General features: G+C 32.4%; 1 long non-coding RNA gene across 1 annotated transcript; it reads right to left on the bottom strand.

Moving 5' to 3' along the window:
- Window positions 1–4,927: 4,927 nt before the first annotated feature.
- LOC109120332 (uncharacterized) lies at window positions 4,928–7,185 on the bottom strand. Its single transcript, XR_002027793.3, has 2 exons — window positions 7,055–7,185; window positions 4,928–5,114 (listed from the first exon to the last, which is right to left on the bottom strand). It is a non-coding gene; the product is annotated as an uncharacterized lncRNA (long non-coding RNA).
- Window positions 7,186–8,319: the final 1,134 nt, after the last annotated feature.

The following is an 8,319-nucleotide window of genomic DNA, read 5'->3' as shown; positions in this document are numbered from 1 at the left end:
ATAAGCATAAATTTGCCTACTAGAAACTAATGGTGTTGCGGTTCCATGGATTTTGTAAACGAATCAGCTATTTGAAGATCACTGGTAAACTGTGAAAGAATAATGACTCCTTTATCTACAATTTCTTGTTTATAATGAGAATCCACTTTGAGGTGTTTGGTCCTCTCATAAAAAGTCGGTCCTCTCATAAAAATCTATATTCATAGAAATCTGAACAACACATGTATAGTCATGGTTGAGCGGACTAGAATCAGTTCGAGGAAATCCAATCCCATTAAGTAATCCACGAAACCTACAACCTGGGAATATACATGGATAAATATTCAATCTCTGTTGAAGATTTTTACACACGATCTTTCTTTTTACTCTTTCAATTTATAAATGACTTTCCAAGAAACATAAACCAACCTGAGACTGAATAATGAGTATCAGGATATCTTGCACAATCAAAATCACTAAGAATATTAAGACGAATAGGGAAACCAGTTCGAAATAACAATCCATGAGTAAATGTTCCTAGAATGCACTGAATAATGTGATGAACATCTACCAAGTGGTCAGGGGAGCTTCCATAAATTGACTAACTTGTGGAAGTGCAAAAGAGATATCAAGTAGAGTAACAGTAAGGTAATTTAAACTCCCAACTAATTGTCGAAATATAGTTGGATCAGGAGGATCATCACCTTCCTCATGAAGATACTTGAAATTTAATTCTAGTATAATATAATATCAATATATGTATGCTTTAGTTACCACGATTCAGGCAGACTTATGAGAATAATATAACCTTATATATCCATGAGTAACAATATTCAAGAGAGATTAAAGGTTTTTACCCAATGCAAATTGGGTCATCCTCGTATTTTCACCGAAAAATTAGGGTCAAACGGCTAATATTTTATATACTTTCTTCTACAGGTTATTATTACCCTACTTGTTATATATGAGTAATTATAAAAGTGTGAAAGTGAACCACTATAAATTATAATGTTATTTTCTTTATCCACCAACTAAATATTTTATTAAAATTACCCCATTAATTGTATAAGTAAAGTTATAAATAGTCCAAATTTACCCATTAATTGTATAAGTAAAGTTATAAATAGTCCAAATTTAGAATCTATCGGAAAGTATTTTATGAAATACAAAGTTCTAATACTAAAAATGACAAAATGGATCGTTACATTAGATACCAATTTACCCATCGTTCGTCGTCGAACAATCAAAAGAAGGTGAGTGTCAGAAACGGTGCCGCATGTCTCAGTGATTCCTTCAAAATAATTGTACTGAATGTCTTATCTCAAACTTATCAAATTAACCAACTGCAGATCTACACCTCCTCCTATAAAATGACTAAAATAGGGACATCTCAATACTTTGATGAGAATTATTTTTCTATGCAAGCTCGACTAACAACAAAACTATTCTCAAGTGAACTCTTGAACTAACAAATTCTACAACTAGACCTTGACACAACCATAAGGACAAATGTTTTCTAACCTAACCATGCTAAAATCCCGAATCAAGATTGGTTACAATCAAGAGTGAACCTGAACAAACCATCTGAGATATGTTAGAAATTACATCTTCACAACATAATATCTCATCGATCTTAAGCTATAAAAATACGATATTTAGACATCAATTAATCTTCAACGAAAACCGAATTCATCCTATACAAAGGAGAAAATGATCAAGTACCCACCATCAAGTAATACACCCAAGCAAATAAAACCTCTACCAACATTGTCAATATGTTTGATTAGTAGCTATTACTGACGAATCATAAGAATCACAAAACTAGACACAATTGTTGTAAAATTCAATCACATATAGCCAAAACATGATACCGATGATGAGATAAATCTTAAGTCTATCGTACAACTATAAATATTCAGAGTAGCTCTCCTATGAATTCTCATAAGCAAATTATTGTGCGTAGAATCACTAGTATGCTTCAATTATCCCAAACAACACTAAATCTTCCATGACTGAAATGAAAAAGTTTAACCAAGGAAGTGACCCTATTAGGAGGACAATCACAGAATTGGTACACTCAATCTCTAATAGGGCTCATCCATAGAATAAAAAAAACACGGACGGAGAAAGTGAATCATACTCTAAATCATGCCTAAAATGAAGTAGTTGGTCACATATAAATGTAGATAACTAAGGTCTAATAACTCTAGATACTCCTTCCATAGTTCCTATATGAAACATTTTCATAAATTTGACTCTATCTCTTAGATTTTCTAGCTATCCACAATCACCAATTTAATCCCTATTATAATTGCACACAAACTTGATTTATCAAACCCCATATCCACTAAAATCAACAATCTTAATATTTATAAAACATCATAACCACATTCATCATCTACATTGCACTAAAACCATTATTAGTATCAATATTCTTAGAAAATATATGTTCAAACTATGGCTATCTCCCTTTCTATTTAAACATTTCATGACAATTACGAGTCCCAAATATGACTAATAATAATATTTAAAATTTGATAGTACCTTTCCATTGAGATGAAACTATTAAATCACAGCAAAAGTCAATTTCACACTACTTCCACATACCATGTTTTAGCTACCATTCTAAACCATCAGATACCTCATTATTTGTTAACGTAAAACTCAAATATTTAAAAAAGTTGATGATAAACTCTTTGTAATTCTGTTCCGAAATGGTTCACATCTTGTACACATATCTAAAATAATAGGAAAAAATCAATACAACCTTCGACTATTCCAGAAGGATTTATACAAAAGGTTTTATTCCTTCAGTTTTCTCAAATTATTTGGACCCTTCAATATATTATACTCTTGTTTCTCAAGCACGCTTTAAACTTTTTACCTACAATCCATGACATTTTACTGCACACTCTAAATCAAAACTCTGAGGGAAGCCCTTTCTTATATTCTTGAACAATAAAAAGTAACAAAATTTACGAGTCCAATCATATGTAAGTCCTTCCAAATGATCGATACCTGATACAATCAATCATTTATTACCTTACAAATTCAAACCTTGACAAAACATATCACCAGGAATGCAGGCCTATGTTGAAAATTTTAAATTATAAATCAAATTGTATGACCCGACACCCTTATCTATCTACATTTTCTTATACTTTGAAGATTTTTACGAATTTTTGTACCTTAGCTTATCATTGATCACCTCTCCATAAAACTTACCATATCCTTCACAAAAAATCCAACCATACTCATTACTAAATTCAACACTACAACAGAACTGATCATCCCGCTCAAGTTAAACTTATGTATACTCATTTCTTAAGTTTTATCGAATAGCTTTTAACCAATCTAATGATCCTATGACACTATAATTGTAGAAAACAAAATAGATAAAACCACGTGTTCCTGAACCCAATTTTCAACCCCTTCTAAGATATTTTTTAAGTCCTTGCAATCAAATAAAATATTCCTGCTCTCACTTATTTCTGAAAGCTACATATTCCACAATTTTTATCTTCTTTAATTATGACTCTATCTCCTTTAAATTCTATTCGAGCGGTACCCGAACATCTCTCAAAAATTTTCATACAACCATGTTACTCACTAAATAATAGGAAATCACAACCTTAGATACTTACAAGTCATTTTATCATACAAAATTTAATTAGCCAACAATTTGTATAAGGTAGTTACATCTCAATAATATTCCATCACTAACTCGTATACCATCGTGCTCAACAAGCCCTTATCATCACCTCGAAGTGAATATTTTCCTTTTACATGACACCTTAAACTCCATTATACCAAACAAATTCAAGGGACAAACCCAGTTTTATACGCACATTCTTAGTGCAATCTACAATTTCCTTCACCCATGTATGCTTAAATTGAAACTTTCTTTATTCATAAGTTTGTCCTTCCACTAACAATCCACTCCTTTGAAGCTTAAGATAAAATCATCTGGCCTCATTTAAAATCCTCAAGAAACAATTTCCATCCTATATGCTCTACGATCCTACAAAATATCGACCACTAAAATCATTCTTAAACATAATGCTTAACCCAAGCATCGGTAGTAAAAAGTTAGTTGATTTCTCAAATTCAAATGCAACACTAAATCCCATTAGTTGAACATGTGATATAACTGACCACTCCTTAAGTAGTTAGTATTCAGAATTGACAATCTACATATTCATTTCCATATAACACTAGTACCAAACCATGAAAGTTTTTTATATATGTCACTAGAACATATCATACCTATCTACAAGATTATACAGAAATAGCCCACACATTTATACATTTTGAATAAGTGCAAAACATTACCAAATCTGTTGTGTTTAGCCCAAGCAAATTTGCAGTCTTCTTTAGATCGTGTCAATAACAAAAGGAACACATTTCATACATTTAACGAAGTAAGTATTCGTACTATTATAGTAGTCGCATCGTGATGGTATTTCATATAAAGATTCTGACTAGATAGTCTTATACGAGTTTAATGTTTCTTACTATGAAGTCTAAGTAAACAAAAAGTTCAAAATTTTCCGCTAAAATTAACCTAAATGATGTAAAGATGACGTATGTAGGCTTGTAGACTTTTTGGGAGTACTTAGTCCCCTTATAACTTTTGAGAAATGAAATGAACTCTCTATTCTTCACTTAACTTGAAAATTTGAGTCTTAATTAATTCTTAGGGAATACTAAGTTCACTTATATCTGTGAAGAAAATACTTTAACTTTGTCTTTTTACTTTAACTTGAAACTTGCGTCTTAAAATGAATTAAAAACATTTAATGAAGACTCTTGAAAGACTTTAAAAACTTTTCTGTGTTACTTCTTATCTTTAGACTTGACTCTAAAGTTTTTAGACTTTGATCTTTACTTTCCTTGAATTAGATTATGGATTCAAGGTTATGAGTTGTGTTCTTTGATGGTTTATAGGTTCTTAGAAATCATTTTAAGTAATTAAAATCATTGAAGGTGTAATCATTATCTGGCTCATTACAACTTCCAGCAACAAAAGAGATTTAGAAAACCAACAAAACATTGTTGCAACTTGCAACCTCCATTGCAATAGATTCCAAGTTCTAGCAGATAGCAACCAAGAAAATAATAAAACATTGATGGACCTACGAGAAAAACAACTGTTTAGACAAATGATCTACATTTCATAATAGAATATATAAAACTATCAAGTAAGTTATATAAATAAGTTCTTTACTTACTCGTTACCACACATCACTAGTTGATAGTTGAACTTACAAGCTGCAACTATATATCAATTATACTAGATTCAGTCCCACTACAAGAAAAATCTAAAAAAAATGAAAGAATTTGTCAAGTCAACATCACAACAACACTAGCAAGTTCAACAAACTTGTGTCCATCACTAAAATAGAGTTAGTTACAAACTAAAGTCATCATTATCTGGCTCAGAATAGTCATGAGACTTTGAAGGATAAAGAGATGTATGTCAAGTTCTCTAAATGTGAGTTTGGATTGAATCTGTGGTTCTTAGGGAACATAGTATCTGGAGAAGGAATTAGAGATGACACCCAAAAGATATAAGTAGTTCAAAGTTGTCTTAGACCCACATCTCCAACTGATATTAGGAGTTTCTTGAGTTATGCGTCGTGATTCCTTCTTTCGGGAAGGCAGAGGTTACTCTAATTCTCATGAGATGAGACTAACCATCTAGACGGGTATGGTTCTTCTTATATCTCCTAGTCTTTGAACCTATACTTCCAATATAGGGTTCTAGCAAGGTTCGATTCCCTATATACGCTAGCATATTTTTGTTCACTTTAGCCGGTGATTCCACCTCTTTTCGGTGTGTGGTAAAACAATGGATTTCATGATGCTCACATGATCTATGTCAATGAAGGTTAAAGTTCCAAAATAAACAATGAGGCCAACCTCAAGTAATGCACAAAATTAAATGAAGGATACAAAATGTGTTAGGATAGGATAATCTAATCACACATGTTTATAACTTCATTAATCATATACTTCACATGCATAGAAATAGGTAATGATGCATAGAATAACTATTCTTTTCTTAATCATCGTGAATCTACCCTATTCATAGTCATTCATGAAGTGTGTGTGTGTATATTGGTCAACATGATCACATAATTGCTATAACATAAACTTGAGAAGGTCATCCTCTAAAGATCACAACACATGTACAACATTCCTCAAGTCTCAAGTCATACACACATATAGATTAATAAGGACTATAACTACACAAACTCACATTACATCATAGGAGAAAAGAACATATTCAATCGTTAGGATAGAAGACTTCTAACATACTTTGCTCACACATTCATATATTGTTCGTATAGGTTGGTCATGCTACAAGGATATTCATCATCATTATCCATCTAGACCACATCCAACTCTGACATGATCATCACATATAGTTAACATCATCCACACACTTATATCATGCAACTAGTGTTGAACACTATTCACATACTCCACATAATATCAATGAAGTTAGAACATGATATTAGAATCAAGGCTAAATCCTTAAACTTCCTAAACATGGAATTCATCATATCAATTCATCTTGCATCTAATTCCTTCAAGTCCATGATCATAACACATGAACATGTACAAAAATGTAAACAACGCTACCATAAGTGGACCATACCAATCATCAAAATTTAATGTACATTTTAAGCTAATTAGAAGAAATAGGTGAACTTATAAAATCTTCAACTTAATGATCATCTTGATCAATTCCAAAAAATTCATAATCAATTGACATAAAGGAATATTGAATTAACAAGTTCATTACAATCTAAACATAATCCAATCATCTATCATCAAGATCACAAGACCCACATTTAGGCCAATTTGAGAAATTAGGAGGATCATGGGTTCATCATGAAAATGGATTGAAATAATCATAAATTTATAAATAACATACTTTTGAAATCAATTTGAATAAGAACCAGTGGGTAGATTGAAAAATTGCAATTTTCATCATGAAATCTTCTTTGAAAACCTTTGGAGAAACTCCTTAGATAAATGAATAACTAATGATGAAGGATCACTAAACCTTATTGATTGAATACCCATGAAATTGGAGAAGAAATCGTTCAAAGATTCATCTTCTAGCTTGAGGTTGAGCTTTCCTCCAATGGAGGTTTGAGAGAATTAGGAAGAGAAGAGAGCTTTTGAGATTTTTGATTTTCTTATTGGTTGTTGGTGTTTTTACTTGGTAATGGATTTAAACAGATCTTAGAAACAGTCTCTAACCGCATCTCAAATTACCTAAAACACCCCTATATTTATTTACACTTTAAGCATGTCAAACTTAACTTTCATTTTCGAAATCTTCATCGGGGAACAAGTCCGCGACGCGGAGCTGTTCCCATGTGATTTTTGGAATCAATTCTCGGGGAAGTAGAGTCTGCGTTGTGTACCCAAAGCGTAGAAACTTTTGGTCATGGGAGACGCTATTCCTCGACGCGGATCTATTTTATCAAGGAACAACGTCTTGCTGCCTTGGGCAGCTTGTTGGTCCAAGGTTGGGTCCTCCTCAAAGACCCCTAGGGCGGTCATTCGGTTGTCGTGACCGGACGTTTCGACCCTAAATACAATCATATACATGTTAGTATCCTATCCTATCAATATGAGGACCAAAAATTACATAAAACATACCAAGACACACTAGAACACACTAGCACACCTAAAGGCTAACTTTCAAACGTCCTGGACGTTCTTGGACGTTTGACCTTCAATCAACTTCAAGTAAATAATGAACACTTTAAATCACTTAATTAACATATTATTAATCTTTTTAGGCACAAGTGAGGCTCTAGAAACGTAAACTCATTTTTTAGGACTTGATAGGGTAGTCATGGGTCGTGAAAAACTTAGTATTCACAACATAAGGTTCAAGTTTCTTAGGGTGTCTTATAAATCGTGCTTAGTAGAGTTTTTTATATGAGTGTGAAGCATGCCATGTTTATGAATAGGAAACTACGAGACATTTAATAAACTTCACTTCTTTCGTTACTCTGAAGTCGTGTGATAGAGTTTTAACTCTATAACATTTCCTCAGATTTCATGTTCTATGCGTTTTTGGAATGATGCTTCAAGAAGAGCCTAGTGAGAAGGAACATGAATGTGGATCTAAAAGCTCCACAAGCTCTAGTTGACCTTTTTGTCGAGCAAGTCACTCATATTATCTTTAGGTATGTTTTTCAAGTGTTGGTCCAAACCATGATTGTTCAAACTAATGTATAGGTTCTAGCTCTCGTAAATCCAAATATGGGTATTTTAATGATAAGGGTTCCAGATTTCACAAGGATAAATCCT

Source organism: Solanum lycopersicum, chromosome 5 (assembly GCF_036512215.1).
Source record: "Solanum lycopersicum chromosome 5, SLM_r2.1".
In the NCBI taxonomy this organism is placed as follows: domain Eukaryota; kingdom Viridiplantae; phylum Streptophyta; class Magnoliopsida; order Solanales; family Solanaceae; genus Solanum; species Solanum lycopersicum.
This window is presented reverse-complemented; position numbering and strand designations above follow the sequence as displayed.